The sequence below is a fragment of the Pseudorasbora parva genome, chromosome 20 (assembly GCF_024679245.1).
Source record: "Pseudorasbora parva isolate DD20220531a chromosome 20, ASM2467924v1, whole genome shotgun sequence".
In the NCBI taxonomy this organism is placed as follows: Eukaryota; Metazoa; Chordata; class Actinopteri; order Cypriniformes; family Gobionidae; genus Pseudorasbora; species Pseudorasbora parva.
The window spans coordinates 24,799,454-24,821,889 of NC_090191.1; the positions used below are offsets into that span (position 1 = coordinate 24,799,454).

The window sequence follows — 22,436 nt, forward strand, 5'->3', positions numbered from 1 at the left end:
AGCGGGAGGCATGCCTCCTCTGTCCCCATTGACTTACCCTAAAGCGTGCGCTGAGTTTTGTGGGCAGTAATTGACAATAAATGGGGGAAAGTCACATGAGAGGTAGCAATATCTCCATCGTGCTATGATTGGTTCGTGCAAAAAATCCCATCTCTTGTTTTCATGCACGTTCACGTTCATTGGCTTAAATAAAGAAAATGATGCCATTAATGGTAGTACCAATAAAAAAACAAATAAAAAAAAACATAGATAACGCTCATCACTTTGTCACGCCAAAATCCAACTTGAAATGACCTGAAAACATGATGACCGTTCGTGTATCTTGGTGACCAGTGTGTACAAGCTTGATGCTGAAAATAAGTTGATTATTAAAAAGAAAACCTGAACAGTAGTAACTAACAAATATAATATATTATTAACAAATAATAAATATGTTTTTTTAATTGTTACTGCCTTTAGTTATAATTTTGGAGTAAATGTAAAAATGCGTACACTTAACTTAAAAAAGTAAGTAACCTGGTTGCCTTAAAATTGAGTTTATTGACATTAAAAATTTGAGTTGATAAAATGTAGGAAATTGGTTTAATGAATAGAAGCTCAAAATATTATTGTCTCTGAACCACATAAAATGTGATAAATCATGATAATAGCCCAATTTGGCATGTTTCACTGCGACATCACAATAAAAACACACACAATTACCCAATATGCTTACAAAATCTTTAATAATATTTAAATAAACGTTGTTGATTCTCAAAACTATTTCATTGTATTAACTAAAAAAATATATTTCAATTTAAGGCAACCAAGTAACTTATTTTTTAAAATTTTTTTTACTGTGTAGAAACACTAACATGATCAAATTGCAGGCTGCTTGGAACATTACATAGTTAGTGCAAAAATAGATTTGTTCATACAAAATTTTGTATGACTGTCTGGGACATAAATTTACTTTAAAAAAAAGTGAGGACTTTGCCTTCTTATTTTTTAAAGCACCACTACACACCACTATCCCTTTGTGTCCTCCATTATGTGCTGAACACCGAAATTATAACAGCTGGTTAGGTTTGCTAACTAAGCTTATTCTGAAGTTTGTCTGCTTTATTTTTCCCAAACATGCCTTTCAACAAGGTGTCCTTGAGAGCATATATTATACAGTGACAAATGATAAACCATCTTTACAAAAGATACAAAATGACAAATGATAAACCATCTTTACAAAAGATACAAAAGAACAAACAACACTCTGGTCATTTTTTTTTTGTTCGCTTGGTTATTTCTGTTAAACCAAAAAAAAAATGTTTTCTTTGTAGATGTTTTATTTTATGTTTTTTTATGTTTTTTAATCCCTCAAGGGCTTTTCACACAGTGCTTAACCCCGGTTATGAAATCCTGCTTTATCACTGCTTTTGCAGTGTTATCTCTGCATTGCAATGCCAAAAATGTATTGTGACAAAGCGGTGTTAGAATGTTACTAGATGCTTAACAACAGTCCTCATATTCACGTCCTTCATCCACAAACCGACAGTTTCAATCAAATGTTGAAAGAAAACACAACACATGGAGTGAAGAAGAGACCATTTCATTCTTACCTTTATTGAAAAGTTTGAAAAGACCATTTCGTGTAAACTTAGTAAAGTGGCAATATACGAGGATAAGTGGCAATATACGATGCATCTGCAATGCATCATCCAATCAATGACACTGACACTGCAAGTATGCAAATAAGAATGTTAACCCAGGGTTTGTTAGCCCGGTGTTTGGAATCCCAAGTTCACTTGCTGTTGTACACCCAAGGACTGTCATCAGAATATATTTCTTACAGCTATATTTTCCACATTTGCTTGGTTGTTCGTTGCACAACTTTGGTTACACAATTTAAAGAGTTAGTTCACCCAAAAATGAAAATATTTTTGTTTAAATCTGATGGCTCAGAAAGGCCTCCATAATGTCATTTCCTCTCTTAAAGGGATAGTTCACATTGAAATTAAATTTTGATATGTTTTAGCTTACCTCATGTAGGAGTATTTGTTGCCCCAGTACACTCGTAGAAGAAAAGGTTCTTTCAGCGCTACGTATTTGGAACCCGTAAAAGTTTATATATAGAAGTATAGTTGAGTATACTCCAAAGACCCTTTTATGGTAAAAGGGTTCTATAATGACAAGAAAGAACCCTTTTGGCACTTAAAAGGGGCTATATATAGAACACTGCAAAAAAAAAAAAACAATGCATTTCTTATCTTAGCAAAAACTCTCTTAATTTTGAGTAATTTTTCCCCAAAATAAGACAATTACTTTTGCTTGTCTAGTAAATACTTCTTGTTTTAAGAATGTTTCGATGTTTGGACTAGAAACAAGACAAAAATGCTAAGTAAAGGCATCTTTACACAGCCGACTTAAGGCGGGTCTAACGCGGGTCTGTGTCTGCTCAAAATTCTGTGTAAAGACGCGATGCCGCATTAAAGCAGACTTAAAATATGCCGGGTCTGACCCACCTCGGCCCCTAGTATCAAAGGCGACATAGAAGCGGTTTTGATTCAGTGTAAATGAACGCGAACTTGTGCCGCCTTAAACTACATCATTGTCATGACAACAACCTGTCAGCCAGCTCACTAGGCACGAGAATCAAGAAGCAGCAAGGAGACAAACCATCTAGGAATTAAAGTAAAAGATTTCTGTACTCACATCGTCTAGCTAACCACTAGTGTTCGCCGTTTGTAATCTTCCTTTGAAGAGACTGGCAGATCAACGCACTGCAACATTTCCCCTCAGAAACGGTAAATGCTTAACCCAGTCGGCGTCAATGTCCAACCCAGTATTATAATCTCTTTGAGAGAAGGATATTTTATATTATATTTGATATTTTCTGATATATTCTATCTGATATATTTAGTCTTAAAATAGACTAAAGTTTGGATTTTTCCCTTAGGCATATAGTGCAGCCTAACAACTTGAAATAGGCTATAGCCTAGGTAAGTTACTCAATCATTATGGTGTTGTTGTAATTTGTCTATAAGCAACATTGTAGAATATTTGAGTTTATTTATAAGTTGTGTATTTTTTAATTATCATTATTATTAGGCTATGTGCATATTTATTTAGAACATTTAGCTTATTACCATTCGTTCCCCAGTCGGGTTGTAGCCTAACTGCCAGAGAAGGGCTAAATTTAATTTGCATGGTGGTAGTTTTTACCATTTCGTTATTTTGGCTCGAAAATTCGTTTTTTGGAAATATTAACTGAATTTAGAAATGCTTTTGAACATTTTTTTTTAGCCTAATAATAAAAAAATGATTTAAGACAGCGTTTGGAAATGTTGAAGTGCATAAACAATATTCCCAGAATCCACGGCCTTTGTTGTCATTGTGACATAAAAGTAGAAAATGTATAGTTTATAATTATGTATATCACCTAGGCTATCTGTATCATATGGCAAAAAATGACAGAGTGAGTTGTTCTCGCTGTCATAAAGGAACAAAATGCGGCGGCGCTTAATTTCGTTGGACAAAGGGTTAAAGAAAACGTAGCCTATAATGTCATAGTTAGGCTATGTTTAAATATTAGCCTATAACATTATTTTTTAATTAAATAGCCTAACTGTCTTTAGGCTATATAGGCCTATTTAATAAAGACGCAAACAAAAATCGTTGGTAATGGATTGACGTGTGTAACGTTTTTCTGTCCACAATTAAACAGAATTGTCAAATATTCGGGCTCATGTTATACGAGCTGAGAACTTAACTTTGTTTTGGGGAAATATTACATTCCTGACTACTTTTACACTCTATGGGCTCAGAGAGATAGGGTATGCAGCCTGGTGCTATAATGGAGATTCCAGATCGCTCTTCTTTGGTCAGAACCACGGAGAACGACCGCGGACAGGTCTGTCCTATGCACCGAAACTTTTCACAATGCAACAACATATTTAAAGAGCATTAAGCTATAAAAAATATCTATTATGCAAAGTGAGGGGAAGCAGCCGCTGCGAGCACAGACACAGAGCGGCTGGAGAAACGGGGGAGCGACTGCAGTAGCTGGTGTTTGTTGTAAAATGTTAAAGTCAGTCAGCTGTTTATTATCATGTTAAATACTTTTACATATTCTGTTTGTTTTTTTGTCTTTGAACAAAAACCATAAACAAGACCATTGTCTCAAAATATATTCAATAATTTTAGTGTTTCTAATTTGCTTCTTAAATCTCCAAAAGAAAAAAGAGAGATCAAATACCGCAGAATCAACTTTTTGAAAGCATAATTACAATAACATAAATTAGCACTAAAGCCTAACAAATGTATTTACAATATGATTGTAAAAGGATTGATATTCATTTTCTATATTAAGATGACTGAACCCTCTTATAGTGCCCCCTTTTTTGGTTTGGGCCACTGCCCCTCAAAATGTCTGTGCACGGCCCTGGTTGATGTTATATCTTGAAATTAATATATTATTCTGAAAAGTGTATCTGAAGTAAAACAAAATCATTTAATTTTACCTCAGGCTTTGCATGCATTGGTTTTCTCTGGCGCTCGTGACGACTTCAGATAAATGTCAACGAAGGTGAGGAAGGATAGTAAAAGCTTACATACAACTTTTCTGTTTTCTTACATGTTTATGTCAAAAAAGTATAACAATTAACTACAAACTTTTTGCAGTGTGTGCAGCTACTTTTCATTCATGAGATGCGCATTCATCCCGGACACGCAAGTAGTTGCCATGGTAATGAACAAGTAGTTGCCGTGGTTCATTGTGGACTAACATTTATTTGAGGAAATCTGTTTATAATATAGGCTATTAGGTTTGATTTATTAGTCCTGTACTGTGCATTGACTCAGTTGATTTGAATCAATATGTCTATAAAGCCTGACGTTGCTTCAGTAAACGTGCAAGTTTAATTACACTGATCATAATGCAAGGCGAGCATTCACATGCAATGAATTTATTTTTAGCGGCATTCAGGATGACAATTGACTATTCATAGTGTTCTTTCAAATGGATCGCACATGCTTACTAAAAAGACTTTCACTTTCAACACTACTCACTACTGAGAGGTATCTGCGTGACGAGAGGTTCAGCTTGGTTTATAGCCCACTCGCAGCCGCGTCCGCACTAGTGAGAAAATGAAGTCATCGCAGTCGTGCACGTTAATAGCGTTAGACCCCTTTTCACTTGCCGGTGTGCGAGGCAAATGTAACTCTTTGCACGGCTCCTCATCCGAAGGTGCGTTAAAGTGGAAGCGGGTGTGGTTGTAACGGGGTAGTTTTACTAGTATGAGTACTTGAGCACAGTATCGGACCGAGACCCGAGTACTGGTATCGGTGCATCCCTAGTTACAACGCCCATCTCCCTACTGTGGTTCTACAATAATTTTATGAAGTGACGAGAATAGTTTTTGTGCGCAAAAAAACAACAACTAAATAACGACTTATATAGTGATGGCTGATTTCAAAACAAAGCTTCCTGAAGCTTCAGAGCTTAATAATTCAGGGTATTGATTCATGATTCACCAAACACATTATTATTATTATTAAACTGCTGAAATCACTTGACTTTGGCGATCCGAACTGCTGATTCGATACACTGATTCATAACGTTACTAAGCTTTTTTTTTTTTTTTTTTTTAATCGGCCATCAGTATACAAGTCATTATTTATGTTTTTTTTTTTGCACACTTCATACAATTATTGTAGAGCCACTGTAGTGAGATGGACTTGGTAACGACGTCTTTATAGGCTGCCTTCATGAGAGAGAAAATTACATTGGTGTCAATGGAGGCCTTTCTAAACCATCAGATTTCAACAAAAAACAACATGAGGGTGAGTAATTTAATGACAGAATTTTCATTTTTGGGTGAACTAACCCTTTAAGTAAGTTTGAAGTCTTGGAGCTGTGTTATAAATATAATATCCTATTTAAAATAAAGTAAAAGTGATGTATGGCTGTTCAGTATATCCAGTAATGCCCTTCAGATGCCCACTTCAAGTGAACATAGTTATGATTATGTTTAAAGGTAGTTTGATGACGGCAAGTGTGAGCACAGTATCTTGGGACATCACAGCCGGTGGAAAATAGGACTCATGTTCGTGGATGTGGTTATTAACGTTACTGTAGTGTAAAGCAGAGCAGGACTGAGTGTTGTGGAGCTGAGTACGGCCGCTGGAGCGATTGTTATACAAACACACGGCTCGTGAGTACCGGGACTTTATGACGGGACAGGACTCAGTCACCGGGTGCGCGCACTTCCGCTTTTTCCGGTCATGATTATAAGGTAAAGCAGCTCTGTTTATCATATTAGATACATTTAGGTGTGTTTAAAATTATGTTATGACATTACGCTCGGCGCTGCTGACATGTTCACACTTCTAAGAGAAAACCGCTTCTGCAGAATAAAACCGAGGGTAACGCAGATATGACGCCATTGACAGGCGACTCGCTCAAACGCTATGCTGAAACGTCCCTGTCCTTAGTTAAAATAGCAATTTTCTCACAATTTACAAATAGTTGATAACATTTGGGATATTGTAAGTACTCAACTGAACAAAATATATAACACTGGCCTAGTGGTTTTTGGATATTTTACTGCAAAAATACTACATAATGCACCTTTAAATGGAATCCGCCCAAGATGTTTCACTGTGTTTTTAGGCACAAAAACCTAAATGGATCCTCCCCAGTGCTGGAAGACCTTTAAGAAAATGCCAGAGATTCACAGCACCAGACGTCACGCTAATGCAAAGTGAACACTTGCTTCGGGCCACGGCACTCCTGCCTCTTACCTGTGTGTGTGTGTGTCTGGCTGTTTGTAAGTGTGCCAGTGTGTATCTGTCTATCACTGTACAAATCTGATTTAGCATTGCACCACTTTGCCTAATAGTGGGCATAACTCTAGGTGGCAAGACTGAGTCCGTCCTGACCTTTAAAACTTTATTGGCTTGGTGCAGTCTGGTAGGACACAGACGACTTTTATTTACGGACCGTCTCGTCTCGTGTGACGGCCGGCCGTTATCAACAGGGAACTTCCCAGTGTGTCACAACGGCTGCAACACTTTATTGCCTTAGAACGCCTTCAATTTATGTTAAGACTCGAATGACACGGGCCGACCGAGTGCCAATCGCCGTCTATGGGAGAACAAGCTGGGCAAAGCAGATAAGCTCAGAGCGCAACGAGAGGCCGTTATGTCCGACGAGAGTGTATGTCAAATCCATGGATTGAACAACATTGTAAATATCATCAGAAGTCTTGACGGTTTAATAAACCCTGGTGTGTGAAGTTTGGAGACAAAAGTCAAATGTTTTATTTTGGTCATCCGTTCTTTTAGTGATACATGCTTTTGGACTTGATTTGTAAATATTTAATGGTAGTTTCTAATTTAGCCATCACTATTACTTCATTTGAATAAAACCCTAACCTTAAAGGGGTCCTATTATGCTTTTCTACTTTTTTAACTACAAAGCGCAAAACTCACTCCAAACAGAGATATTTTATTTAACAGAATCCACTTTCGGATTACAGTGAACGACCCGTTTGGACTAAATCACGTTTTTTCTGGATCTTACAAAGTCAAAATGTTTAATTTAAATAATTCCCACCCACAGAATGTGCAAAATAAAAGGGGGCTAGGCCTGGATGAGCTACATTAGAGAAGACATTGTCGTCGCCATGTCAAATAGAAACTGTTTCGTTCACACCGTTTCCAAGCCAGAGAGATATTGTAGTACACCCCAAAAACAAAATCAAAACAAGTATAAAACTTTGGTTGATTGGTGACCCACTGAAAAGCTGTCGATTGATTAGCCATGATTGTAGCTCAATCATGTTTTTCTCCAGTTATATCTGGAGAACAGACTGTTGTTGAGACTTCCGGCTGAGCTCTTTGGACTTGGACCAGCATTTTTTGACAGTTGTCTTGTATAAAACTTGCCATTTCGGAACATTTCCTAAGGCCGAGATACATTAAACATGTCGTTCATGCAGTTTCTGTTGAATTCCAAGCTTAATTTTGTAGAGTACTCTGAACAGATGGTAATGCAATGCATTTTCTGCATGTCAGAGTACAGTTTAAATGGCTTGGTGTGTTAATTTACTTACTACTGCCCTGAAATCAGTTACTGGTGTCTAAGCTCGGGGATGATGGGTGCTGCAATTGTAGGCAATTAATAAATTATCCACTGTTTGCAGTATTTTTTAAAACAGTAGTTTTTTACATTTCAAGTTGTTTCTTTGAATGGGAACATCATCTTTGGATTCCTGGAGTGCAACTGTGTAACATCAATTGGGCAGCATTTTTCAACTAAGCTCAGGGGGAGACCCATCTGCACCTGGTACAAGACATTCTTTCTTTTTTCAAAACACTTACTCTGTCATCCCATTTTTCAATTGAGTAATTTTTTCTAAAGTAAAGTGTAATAAGAAAAGGTATTAGTGTGGCCCAGCATCAAGAACCCAATGAAATGGGCTGATTTTATAAACGGGCCTCCGTAGAGACGGAATGAGAGACAGAATAAAGTGAGGGCAAAGGTCACCCGAGTGCAAATGGCCATCGTTGCACCCGCTGCTCCTCTCTTCCAAAAGAGAGAATTGCATCTCCAGAAAAAAAGAAAGAGACAAAACAAAAAGAGTAAGTCAGTTGACAGAATGGATTTTGGAATATGATGTGGCTTAGTGTCTGGATTGGTAACCAGAGTTGTAGGTACAATCCCAAAAGGGCTGATATCACTGTTGTGGTGGCTAGTTTAGTGGTTAAAGTAGTTTTAGTAATTTTATGTGCTTTTCATTATTTTACATGTATATTTAGCTATTTTATTTTTTTAGTTTTAGTCATTTTTGTACTTAAACTTTTTTTAGTTACACTGTAAAAAATGTCAAAACAGTTGAATTATTAGAAATGTTAAAATGGGTTGACAATAGCAACAGGACATTGGGTCAGGACTTATCGATAGGCTTGCTAACTAGACTTATAGCTTATATGCCATGGATAAAAGCTATGTGAGACCACTTTCACAATGATTTATTTTCCTGACATATTTTTTGGGAACCAATTGTATTTTTTTTACATACATTATCAAGTGATCAAATCATTGATTTGCTACTTACTGTTGCTACAAGAAAGGTAGTTTAAACAATTTGAATGAAAACTACGGTTTAACTAGACAAATGTATGTTAGTATGTAAAATGAGACAACAATTGAAATTCTTCTACCGGTGCCTAAACGGTGCCTGAACCGATACTTTAAGCCACAAAACGAATGTGGATGACATTAAAGTCTTTTTAAATGGCTTTTTTAAAATAAATTCTTTCCAATGTTATTCTTTAAATTGAACAGTTTATTAAAAGTTTAAAGTATACGTAAATAAATAAATAGATACAAAACAGAATTTAAAAACAAAAACGCGTCACTTATATAGTGATATTACAGCACTAATAACCAAGTGTTCTTGGTCTGCTCAAAGCCAGCTTCAGTTCAGCATTATTTTGCATTAATATGACCATATTCTCTGGCTAAATGTTTAGAACGCATCGCCTTGTTGTTTCCATGGCAACGCGTCGTGCTTCTCACGTGACACACAGCTGTATGACAACGTTAGCTCAGCTGTATACTGATATATATAATATATGATATTCTTTTGTCTTTAAAATATTCACAAACTTTTTACCTATGTCATGAGCTATCTGATATTCTAATTTTCAAATATGTTAGTGAATGTGTTTTGTCATAATGATCATGTAAGTAGATATTTAATGTGTGATGGGCGCCGCCATGTTAGTTTGCGCCTTAGAGAATATCTGTCAGATTTACATAATGTAAATTCATCCTCGTCTCACGAAATACATTAAAGTAAGTGACCGGTAAACTCGGAGAAGAATAGAGTAAACTTTATAGTAACTTATATAATGTGTATCTGATATGAATAAAACACTATTGGAATTATAACTGTCTGAAAGGAGTTCTTGCCACTTCCATATCAGCGTGTTTTTGCGTCTACTTATGTGCATTTAAATGTCTGAAACCTAAAATAAATATAATGTGGTTGAAAACACTGAACTATTATATGTGACGAGCACTGAGCACATCTGTCTCTTGCTCAGCGCCAGCCAAAGTGCGAAAACATGCTTGATGGCACTGAAATCTGCGTTCTGATTCGGTCTGGTACATACCGGTTATAGGTAACGTTACCGGTGCTATATTGGCACTGGGTTTTGGTACCCAACTCTATAGTCAAAACTAACAGACATTGACCAAAAGCCACAACATGTTGATAGTTTTGTAATTGTCTTCAGCATCTGGTAGTTCTGGACAGGACTGTCCCTTTATTCCATCACATGGAAGTAAAGGATGCAAATACCACCTGTCCTAGTTTTGTGGCTTGGCGTTAATGTTCTGTTCTACTCTGCTTTATATGTTGCAATAGAGCAGGCAGAGAGGATTTAAGCACGTATATGTGCTTGCCTGCTTTATCACCTAAATTACATCGCCTATCAGGCGTCAGTCTCTGATTAGCTCATCTTTAAATGATCTCCGGAAGGATTTCTCACAGCTCTCACAAGGGAAGGTTCCTAAACCAATCACGACGGCTTCTCACGTCTGCTCGTAGGTGATTTATGGGTACTTACACTGCTGTTCGCCCCTTTGTTTTATCTGCCTTATACAGAGACGTTCACTGTGGTTATCTGATCTGACAGTTATTGTTTTCCGGTTTTGTCCATTTTCAAAGGCAGGCTGACTTTTATAGCAGATATACATATGTCGGGAGGTCATAAGCTCTGTCTGTTGACTACATAAGCAGCTGCCTTCTTAGAGACCATTCAATATGCGACCTCATATGTCACTGATTTAGAACTCTCACATGGTCAGCAACTTTGTGCCAAATAGTGCTCATTGTGAAATGTACTGGGGACATGATTTGCAACTGATTTCCGCAGAGCATGACATTAACATGCTGCTATGTTATATTCTAATAAGCTTTCAAACATATTTGTCAATGCCTAAAAATACTGTTATATACTGCATGTCATAGTGTACAACTACAGTCAAACCAAAATGTATTCAGAAACCTTTGACATTTTCTCACATTATCACAGTTTATTCGCTATGGTTTAGAAAATGGTAATAAAATATGACGAACTCAGTTAAACTGTGCCAGAACAAATTCATCTTAATAATGTCAGATTTTTGTGAGCACAATGGCCAGTCAGAGGTGTTGACAATCCCGCTCAACAGCGCTCAAAGTGTCACATTTTTTACATTTCAGCACCGATTTGGTATCTCGGTCGGTACATTTGACAACACTAGATGTTGACTAGATGTAGATGTTGGCCCTGACTCTTTGTGGTCATGAAAAATCCCAGGATGTCCTTCGATAAAGAGTAGGGGTGTAACCCTGGCATCCTGGCCAAATTTGCCCATTGGCCTCTGTCCATCATGGCCTCCTAATCATCCCCATATATATAAATTTATATATGATTGGCTTCATTACTCGTTTCCCTCTCCACCAATAAACTGGTGTGTGGTGGGCGTTCTAATGCAATAGGGCTGCCGTCAGATCATCCAGGTGGATGCTGCACATTGGTGGTGGTTGAGGAGATTCCCCCTTCCATATAAAGCGATTTGTGTGCCGTGTGTGTGTGTGTGTGTGTGCCGTGTGTGTGTGTGTGTGCATTACTATATACAATACTATAACAAATTGTCATTCTAGAAATAGATTAAAAATGTTTTTTTACGAAGTAAAGAGGACATTTTTATAAAGGTTCTGTAGAAGAAGCTTGATCAGATGGTTTCTTCTTAAAAGTCAGCATCTTCATACTCCATTCATCTTGTTCATTGCTGGTATTCACAGCTGGTTAATGGGTGATGCATGGGCTGACATTTGCAGATTGTGCGCGCGTGTGTGTGTGTGTGTATGTGTGTTTGTGTGTGTCCTGCTGCCTGACTGCTCCAATAGATTGGTTTTAAATTGAGAATGTGTGACACTCATTAAAGGGTGGGGCTGTGTTCCCATTCGCCCTAAGCTCTAGTGCCCTGCAATTCTAAGAATGGCTTCTTGAAAAATAAATGCAGCATATGTTTATGAATAAGTCAGTGATTTGTTGATTTGCACATTAAACACTTGCAAAACATGCCACATGTTTCACAAGGGAAATATAAAGGTCATTGCAAATATCTGAACTTTGTTTTGCATTGGAAAGGACTAAGGTGGGCCTAATTTTCTCTTCTTCACTCCTTTCACTATCATTGCGCTGTCCTTGTCACTCTTTTTGTCTCCTGCTATTAAAGTGAAGTTAGCAAGCTGTGTTGTCACTGTGGGTTGCTGCTTGAGCATGCTGGGTTTTGTTTGCTTAAAGAAAGGACACAACTTGAATCAACTTGCTTCTTTTAAGTTCCACGCAACCTGCTGCTTTCATTTTTTTCTTTTATCCTGATGTTTATCACTAGATGCATCACAAGTTGGCTTTTTTTGTTTTGTTTCTGATGGCAAAACCCACTGACGCAATGCTAGAATGTTGTGACTGGTTTCCACAGTTTTTAGGATCGTCTGGTTGGTTTCTAGGGTGTTGCTAGGACATTCGGATTTGTTGTCAGGTGATTGTTTACTGGCCCAAGGGCCAATGACAAATATATGTTCGCTGTTTAAAAGCTTAAATTAAACCGTCATATAAAGCAGTCATGTCTTTTCAGAAGACTTGCTCAATTCATATGGATTCGATGAACATTTGTTGAAAGTTTGATCAAAAATATAATAATTTATGTTAATCATTAAGATGAACGAAAGTCTATTTGGAACTACATGAATATGACAGAATCTTCATTTTTACAATAGTCTTTATTGGTCTTTTAGGGGCTCAAGATCAAGACAAAAAAAATCATCCCTCACCCTCCCAATTGTAAATGAACCTTCCTTCAAATTAATATGATAATGTAGTTGAAGATATGGCTTGAATCCCTCCTTCATTGTAAGTCAATGGGATATTTTACAGGTAACAATTGTTAGTCTGATTGTACTTGTAGTAGCGCACCTGTCCTCAACAAGCCGCATAATTTGTGATATCATTCATGTCTGTCACAAACGATGTTGCTGATTAAACGGTCCGCTGAAGTTTAATAATTATAGTTAAGGTTTTATAATATTTATAATGGGGCTTGCAAACTATTGCATCAGCAGACGATAATGTTGTGCCTTCAGTGTGGTTCTTGTTCTTGATTTAAAGGGCCACTGAAGTGCCTTGAAACGTGCAGCGTTATTCAATGTGTTGATGTAATTTCCCCTGAAACAGGAAAACAGGGCGGGACATATGAAACAGCTACTCCTTCTTTTAAAAACAGCCAATAGCGTTTAGTTTATATCACAGTTTGACTAGTCATTCAGCTCGGTAAAGCCGCAGTTTCCTCCTAATCTCCAACTCTGTGGTCAAGGTCCACTCTGTGCTCTTGTGTCTCTGGACCGGAGCAGATTCTGTGTTCGCTGCAGCGGTGTGTGTGAAACTAACGTGAAACCAGACTTAATTTGCCTCAACTGAAAGTATATTTACACTACATTTTTTTCATTGTTTTGGATAGTGATGTCACAAGTACCGGTACTTCGGTACCAAATTTAGAAAATGTGACGATACCCGCATTTCTGTAGTACCCACTAATAGGTGGATGCTTTCATTCACTTCTGTGTGTATCTAAGCACGGGGCTACATATTGTAACCAATATATGCTAATGTATGTTAATTTTAAACTGTTAAAGACTATTTAAATATTGATATGGACTACTTTGATGATGTTTTTATTACCTTTTGGATGTGGACAGCAAGTGGGCATACACTTACATTCAAAGGACACAAAGCTCTCGGACTAAATCTAAAATATATTAAACTGTGTTCAGAGGATGAACAGAGGTCTTATGGCTGTGGAACGACATTGGGGTGAGTCATTAATGAAATAAATTTCATTTTTGGGTGAACTAACCCTTTAAGGTTAATGTGTTCATACTAAAGGCTAAAAAGCGTACATTTTTATTTCAGGGTGCCTTTAACTGTGGATTAACCAGTATAGCATACCGTATTTGCGCTGTCACACCGGTCCTCTATGCTTTCTATTGACTGTCACGAGGAGGACAGAATTATCCTCCAACGCCCATGAGAAGCGCTAAATCCCTGGGTGGTAATTGCCCCCCTGTGCAGATTTATGAGCGGCTCTACATCCGAGTGTCGACCCCTCTGAGCTCTGCATCCAAAGGTCAGAGTAAATCAAGCCCAGTCGTCCCCTTGTCGCACAAACCCTGGGTTCATACGGACATGAGTCAGGGAGTGCCCTGGAGTGGGTCTGTGACATGCCTCTGGGCTGCTGATGGATTTATACAGGTTTAACTTTAAACAACGGTCCTCCTGCTGAGAGAGAGATGGTTAATACAGGATGTGTGTGTGCTGTCAGGGGAACAGGTCTACAGGGGACCTGTTACAAATTGCCTTGAATTGAGAGGAATCAAGCGCTTTGCATTAGGTTTTTCAGGCAATTAAAAATGAACGATTAGAGTGTTAATTCAAAGTTGACTTGCCCTTTCATAGCATTATGTTTGTTTAATTAAATCATAAACTGTTGAATGCAGATCATCCCCTTAAAAAAGTATATATTTTCTACCAGTCTTTTTTATTACAGTAATTAACAGTTTGAGCCATTATTTTGAAACATTTTTGAGTGCATTTAAAATAAACCTCCATATAGATGCTTACTTTGACCTGTTTTTGTAAACAACCTTCTAAAAAATAGGTTTGCTTCTTGAAGAGATGCTGGTAGATTCACATGTGACCTTGTTAAATATTTAAAGGTAGGGAATGAGTTGTGCTGAGTGCTGATGTGTATATAGGTCTTTTCTCATCCGTTCTAATGTCATTGGCTAGCTCTGGTTAGATTGCTTTACTGACCTGGGACCAGTCAGAACTGGCTGGCTCCGAAAGTGTATGCAATTTTCATTCAGCTTTTTGCCATTGCAGAGTGTAAGGTTTTAAAACAGATACAATATAGTGTTAGGAGTGGAAGTAAATGAGAAATGATATCGTAATTAGTATCGAGAATGGCGAACTTTGACTGATATAGGTATCGAAAAGTGACAGTTCTAAAAGCATGCGTTCTTCTTACATTTATACTGCGTCATCCATTGAGAATTCTGCTGTTACTCTACATTGAAAGCCTTGCGTGCAACGCAGACAAAGACAGAAACTCTGTCCGTTACATGATACATCTGTGAGATTGCATGTGCCCCTTGGGATATTCTGTAAATAAAGCTTTACAGCTTCCATTAAAGATTCATCAAATGCAGTTCACATCCTCAATCTAGAGTTTAATGGTTCTGTGGTTGTATATCATCCATGTAGCTGTTAACATTTCTATCTGTCGCCTATAGTTTTTGATTTGTTTATGATGAAGCATGGCTCGTCTCTTCTCTGCAGTTTTTATTGTAATTCATTAGTTATTGTGCTGCACTATGGGAATGCTCTATACTGCCACTTTGCATGAGTGCTTCTCAAGAGCCGCATATGCTTTTGAAGGTTATCGTTATATAGGCTGGTTGATTTAAAGCCTTAAAAACTCTAGGTGCATGCCCTAATCATCCATTCCACCCTTTAAACAGCCAGTCGCTCCCGAGAGCGAAGGCCTCTTATCCAGCTGAAAAAGAGTGTTTTGAGTCAATCCAAATAGAATGAATGGCATGTGCCAGGGCTTTCACACCGACTGGTTGGCATTCTTCTAGAAGTTTCTTTTGTAGGCTTTGTTAAACCCAAACGTCTCAAACGGAAGTGCTATTCCCTTTGGGAAGACCAGGTTTGGTCTAGTTCCACGATGCAGTTCTTGCATCTGCCTTTCAAATGGGGTGGTCTTTGTCAGTCAGACTTTACACTGAGGATGCTGTCATAGTGAGATTGCTAACCTACATGGCTTTGGTGGCTTTTTAGATTATACGAGGTAAAATGGAGGTAAATGAATAGTTCACCATCAGGCTGTTCCAAACCCATGTGGTTTTCTTTCTTCTGGGAAACACAAAAAGAGAAATATTGAAGAACGTTCACACAGAATGTTCCTTACAACAAAACTTTTTCAGTCAGCAGGGACTGTCAAGTTCCTCATTCACACTTCTGCATGTTTAAACGTTCCTTTACTCAGTGTATTGAGGTCAAATGTCACTTGGAATTGTCGATGTCTTTATACAACATATTTGAATAAATGCAAATGACATTTTTAAACTTAACTTCAATATCATTTTTTACACAAATCTGCTGTACAACTTTCGAAGACCTGTAATGGGGTGCATGAGTTACAGTATATGGACCGCTTTTATGGCGTTTTTGTTCTTTTTTTTAGAGCTTGACAGTCCCCATTCACCAAGGCTTTTGTTGTGTTGGGGGGAAAAAACAGTGTGCCGTGAACATTGTTCAAAATGTCTCATTTTGTTCTATAGAAGAAAGAAGGTTATACAGGGTTGGGAATAAAAAGTAATGGGTTTGAAATGACGTGATGGTTAATAAAAAGACTTTAATGGTTAATTTTTTTCCCCCTTTTTTTGTTGAACACCAACCTTTTGTGTTTACAGCTGACCTGTAAAGCAAAGCCTAAGTAAAGGACTATTAGTATGCACCCCTTTGCCCTGGTAACACCCCAAGAGGTAATGAGTTAACCTTAATAGCTCTACTTACATTACATTGATAAATGTAAAACGTACCTCTTTAAAACTGGGTTTAAATTAACATTGACACCCTGCCTTGAACATTTGAATGTGTTTATCCAGTTTTTTTTTCTTGTCATTGTTTAAAGCAGTGTAGAACATGTTGTAATTATGCCTGTCTCTCCCCTTAGACTAACACCTCTGCACCACCACCTCTCTAATCAACACTTTTTTAATTAGCACTTTGCTAACTCATCCACAGTGACGTGTGTGCCAAACTGAACCGAGTGAATTCTGCTAGACAGCAGTGTCGTCAACATGCCCGTTATGGATATCTGCCAGCAGCGCCCTCTGGGCCCTGGCGCCGACTGTGTATACACTGTAAAAAAAACAAAAAATGTTGATTTTTGTTGGTTTAACTTAAAGTAAGTAACCTGGTTGCCTTTAAATGTTGACTTTATTGAAGTTAAAAATCTGAGTTTATACAATGAAGGAAATGTGTTTAATAAATAGAAACTCAAAATATTATTGTATCTGAACCACATAAAAAAATTGATAAATCATGAAAATAGCACTATTTGGCATGTTTCACTGCGTCATCAAAAATAAAACACACAATCACCCAATATGCTTACAAAATCTTTTAATAATATTTTAATAAAGGTTGTCAAATCTCAAAAAATGTTCATTGTATTAACTCAAAATTTTAATTTCAATGAACTCAAAATTTTAAGGCAACCAGGTAACTTTTTTTCTTAAATAATTGTTTTACAGTGTAGGATAACTATAGTGAAGTTGCTTTTAATGAGATATCCTCAGACTGGTTGATTCCTTCCAGGCTTCTTCTCATTACTCTTTATGGGGATTAGTTCTAACAGGTCACAGATTGATTTTTTTTTTTTTTGTGGTTTTTGTTGGTTTAACTTAAAAAAATAAGTAACCTGGTTGCCTTTAAATGTTGCGTTTATTGAAATTAAAAATTTGAGTTGATACAATGAAGGACATTTGTTTAAAAAATAGAAACTCTAAATATTATTGTATCTGAACCACATAAAAAATGTATAAATCATAAGAATAGCACTATTTGGCATGTTTCACTGCATCATCAGAAATAAAACACACACAATTACCCAATATGCTTACAAAATCTTTTAATAATCGTTTAATAAAGTTTGTCGAATCTCAAAAAATGTTCATTTTATTAACTCAATTTTAATTTCAATGAACTCAAAATTTTAAGGCAACCAGGTAACTTTTTTTTCTAAATTATTTTTTACAGTGCAAGAGCGTCACACAGTAAGAAAATGATGCCTTATTCTTATCCACAATGAAATCTCATTTGTCCAAAATCAAAGTATATAGCTGCATATTAAAGTATGTCCTGATTGGCTGGAGGAAATGCTCTGTATCTAATTGCTTTTTAATTCAATTCAAGCTTACTTGCTTTTCATAATACATAATTGTTTTAAAGCAGCTTCAAAGAAAATGGTTGTTTCTATGTTATAATTGTTTTAAGTATTCTGTTGTCAGCCATAGATTATTGTACCAAAGTAATGTCCATATAGCAAATATAATTAAGTACATGTTATGTGGTCAGTTAACTTCCTGCATTCAGTTAAGCAAACAACAAATGTGTTTGGTAGCAATTACAACTTGTGCTTATAATTATTACAATATAAGGATAATATTAGGACAATATTTGAAAGTTGCATGTCGATCCAATGTGGCTGAATGTCATCTGAAATGTTTGCAATTGTCAGCATCGATAAAACATCGCAAAGGCTGGATCTAGACTAACATAATCTGTAGTTACTCAGGGATGGGCATTCCTAGGAAACACTTTGAAGAAAATGTTGTCCTAAAATTGTTTTGGAGACATAATAATAGAAACCAATGACCGTATGCATTAATAATGGGCTTGGATAATTTGGTATTTGAAGAATTTTAGAAATTGAAATCTTCATATTGAAATCTTAAAACTTATTTATCTATTTATTTGATTGTTTATTTGAGCTGACTCAATCTGACATGAGTGAAGTTTGAGACATTGTAAGAAGCTTGAAACTCTAGGTGAGGCATGAGATTACTGAGATATTTTACTCTGGTGAAATACTTTTGAGAAACAGGAGGCTTAAGAAAAAAAGTCTGATTACTCCATTTAATCCCGTGTCTAGGGGAAACGGGTGAGAACTTATTTGTGAGTTTTTTTGTGTCCCTGTGTCTTTGCACAACTGTTCACTCTGCTGGAAATTTGGCTAGTTAATTGTAACAGTGGATCCCATTTAGTCTTGATTTTAGTCTTTACAAAAAAAAAATAAGTAAAATGTACTTAATTTTTCTTTTGCATGTTTTGCATGCATATTTTTAGGTACATTTTACATATGGAATTAAGTACACTTAAATAAAATGAACAAGGACAAAAAGTAATTTTAACTTGGCCAGGAAAAGAGTAATGTCTACTTAGTTGATGTTTCCTTTGCAATACTTTTTACTTAAAGCTACACTGTGTAACTTTTTTAGTTTATTCTTAGCTAAAAACACTTAGTTCTTTCAAAAATATATGTGCTCATTAATGTATATTTACTTCATTCAAGTAATAAAGTATTCTCGTAAATGTATATGCCATTGAAAATACATGCGGGTGAGGGGTTCGAATGCCAGTCGCCATGTTGCCCCTCCATCTTGAAAGTACATTAGCCAAAGAGGGACATACCCGTAAATTGAAGCTTCGCCTTTTGCGTTTTAACCCTCGATGGCACTCATGGACGAGGTCAAACTGGAAGCCATGTTAATCTTGGACCAAATCGGCCGCCTTAGGAGTTAAAACGGAAATTGAATTGAGAGGAACAGAAATTAATATTCACTGGATGGTCATATACCACCGCTAGATGGGTGAAAATATCACACAGAGTAGTTTTAAACAAAATAAAACTGATTTAAATCACGCTTTTAAAGTGTATGCTTTACTTAGAAACATCTAAGTATATAATGCAGTAGATATTGTGTAGACTCCATATCTACATAACAGTAAACTCAGTACCCACCCAAACACAGAGACCTCAATACCTGCTACACAATAGACATTCAATGGACCGTTTTTGTCAAGTTACTAAACCTAACAAAAAAAGCAGTGATAAAACTGTAAATAGAACTGGGAAAACCGCTACAAAAAATCAACCTTATTAATTATTCAAGACCCAAGCATTATGGGAACATCCGTATCAGAAGTAGTTTTACTTCATCTTCTAATGTTGATATTTATGCTTTCATTTCTACAAGCTTGAATTCAGTACTTTGTTGTTTAAATTTAAACTAACTTTTTCATGAAGAAATGACATGTAAATTCACAGAATCATTTTTATCAGTGACAACAACAGTAATATATAGATTGTCTAGTATTGAGATATATATGTTAGAAACTTAATTTTCCACACTGGTGGGACCTTCACACGCTAATGAGTTTGGCAGATATTGATCCAATGCTTTACCCACCCCACATTTACCACCTTAGGGCAGCATAGGATCCCTGCACCATGAATTTGGTTTGATCTTGGAACCATTGCCCTTTGACTTCAGAAAACACTTGGGGGAGGTTTGTTTCAGAGGCAGAGCTGCAAGAGGGGAGTTTTGATCATAACTGTTTGAGACAATCTGTGAGATCCCAGCTTATTTGTAGTTTGAAGATTTCATGATGTTGTAGCTTTTACTCAAGGCAAAGCTACAACATCGAGTCTGGATACTTGTTTGCTCATTCACATTTTGTCTTTTGAAAGAGCACATAATATCGGCAATCAATACCATCACAGCAAGGGATGCTGGTTGCTTTAAGATACATAATATAATACAGCCTCATACAACGAGTTCACACTCAATGCAACACCTCCCTAGCTAACACAAGACCATAGGTGGACAAAGTACACAACTTCATTACTTGAGTAAAAGTAACAGTACTACTGGTCAAATAATACTCTGTTACAAGTGAAAGTTGTAAAAACAGATTTTTACTTAAGTAAAAGTACAGAAGTATTTGTTTTTAAAAGTACTTAAGTATCAAAAGTAAATTTCCTTTTTTATGTCAACGCATTACTTTATTATTGTTGTAAAAATGCACATTATGCCATCATGGTTTAAACCAGTCAGTGATGCTCCATCTGACATACGAGTAACTTAAACTAATTTAAATACTTGTATAAAAGTTACAAAGCTCTTTACAAAGCTGCTGTCACTTTAAGTCTGAATGCACGGATCCAATACACTGATACATATCTGATATTTTCCCAACTGGTTACCTTCACTTAAGACATAATCAACATTATTTATGTGAATACTTGACAAAATTAATATTTTGACACCCATCTTCTTCCATTTTGCTATAAACTATAAATCAGTGTTCAAAAAATGCTGTGAAATCATTGAACTTCACGTGACTCTACAAGAGTGATTTTCTGAATGGCTTTCTGCAAAAACCCAAACACCTTTTAAAGAAGAAAAAAATCATCCACTGCCTTTCAAAGCAGCTACAGAAACGACTTTCAACTTTGAGGACCTTGATAGAAATGTAGTGGAGTAAAAAGTATGATAGTTGTCTTTCAAGTTTAGTGTTAAAGTCATAAGTTTCCAGAAAAAAGTATACTCAAGTAAAGTACATATACTCAAAAAGTGTACTTAAGTACAGTACTCAAGTAAATGTACTTAGTTACTGTCTACCTCTGCACAAGACTTCTACTGGGGCCTTTGATGGCCAGCTGGCATGTGTCCTGTTTAACTCTCTCTCTATAATCAGAGGAGCCTTGCAGCAGAGGACAGGCTTAGATCAATACCACAATGAGTTATTGCCCTAGACGGTTACCTTTGCATGATCCCAATCCTGCTGTCTGGTGGTTGTGAGGCAGGCTTGTTATTGTCCACCAAGTTCATGTTTATCAATCGAGGTGTTCTCTATAGAGATTTCAACTCCTGCTTATTCAGATAAGACCTCTGATCCTTGCCATCAGTCAAACTCCAGACAGGCAATTTATAGAGATTACAGTCCACAAGTTTATTTTTATCTTGCTGTACCCCTATACATCACAAAAATAGAGTTGCCCATTAGATTCAAGAATTGTGGCACATTTTTAGCCCACTTAGTCATAGTTGAGAGAAGGAGGGTGAAGGGGACTTTCACAATAAAATGTGTTGTCACTTAATGTCATAGTATATTCAAATAGGTATATTTTTTATCTTGATTCATTATCCTTTCTTTGTAACTTTTGCCTGTCACTGGGATGATTCATTGTGCTTATTATTAAACTGTTTCCATGGTTGTGGCTGAGGTTACAGGGCCCTATTTTTATGCACATGGTCTAAAGTGCAGGTGCACTTTCTGAATCCACTTTTTGCTACATTAAAGATGGGAAAAATGGTCGGCATGCCCGGCGGATGATCTAAAAGGGTTGTCCCTGTTCTCTTAATTAAGGGAGTGTTTTGGGCGTAACATGCAAAAAAACTATCAGAGTATCATCTCCCATTGCTTTACAGCCAGTTGTGCTTGCACCATGGAGGATTGCTAGTTACATGGCTGAACTGGCGACTGTGTTCAAATACTGAACACTACTCCAGAGAGGAATCTTTTTTCAATATATTTAAAAATGTTTTTTTGCTGCTGCGCGTCCCTGTGGACCACAAATGGGTGCAAATGCATTTGCTATTTAAACAGCATGGCACAGGACATGAAAATGATAACCGCACCGCACAAAAAAAACACTTGTGTCACGCCTGGCAGCGCATTGTGCCGAGTTTATGATAGGGCCCACAAGA

At 36.8% G+C, this 22,436-nt stretch overlaps 1 protein-coding gene across 14 annotated transcripts in view; it reads left to right on the forward strand.

The window, feature by feature from the left end:
• Positions 1-22,436, forward strand: part of ppfia2 (PTPRF interacting protein alpha 2) — a 225,527-nt gene that overhangs the window by 131,363 nt on the left and 71,728 nt on the right. The window lies entirely within an intron of this gene.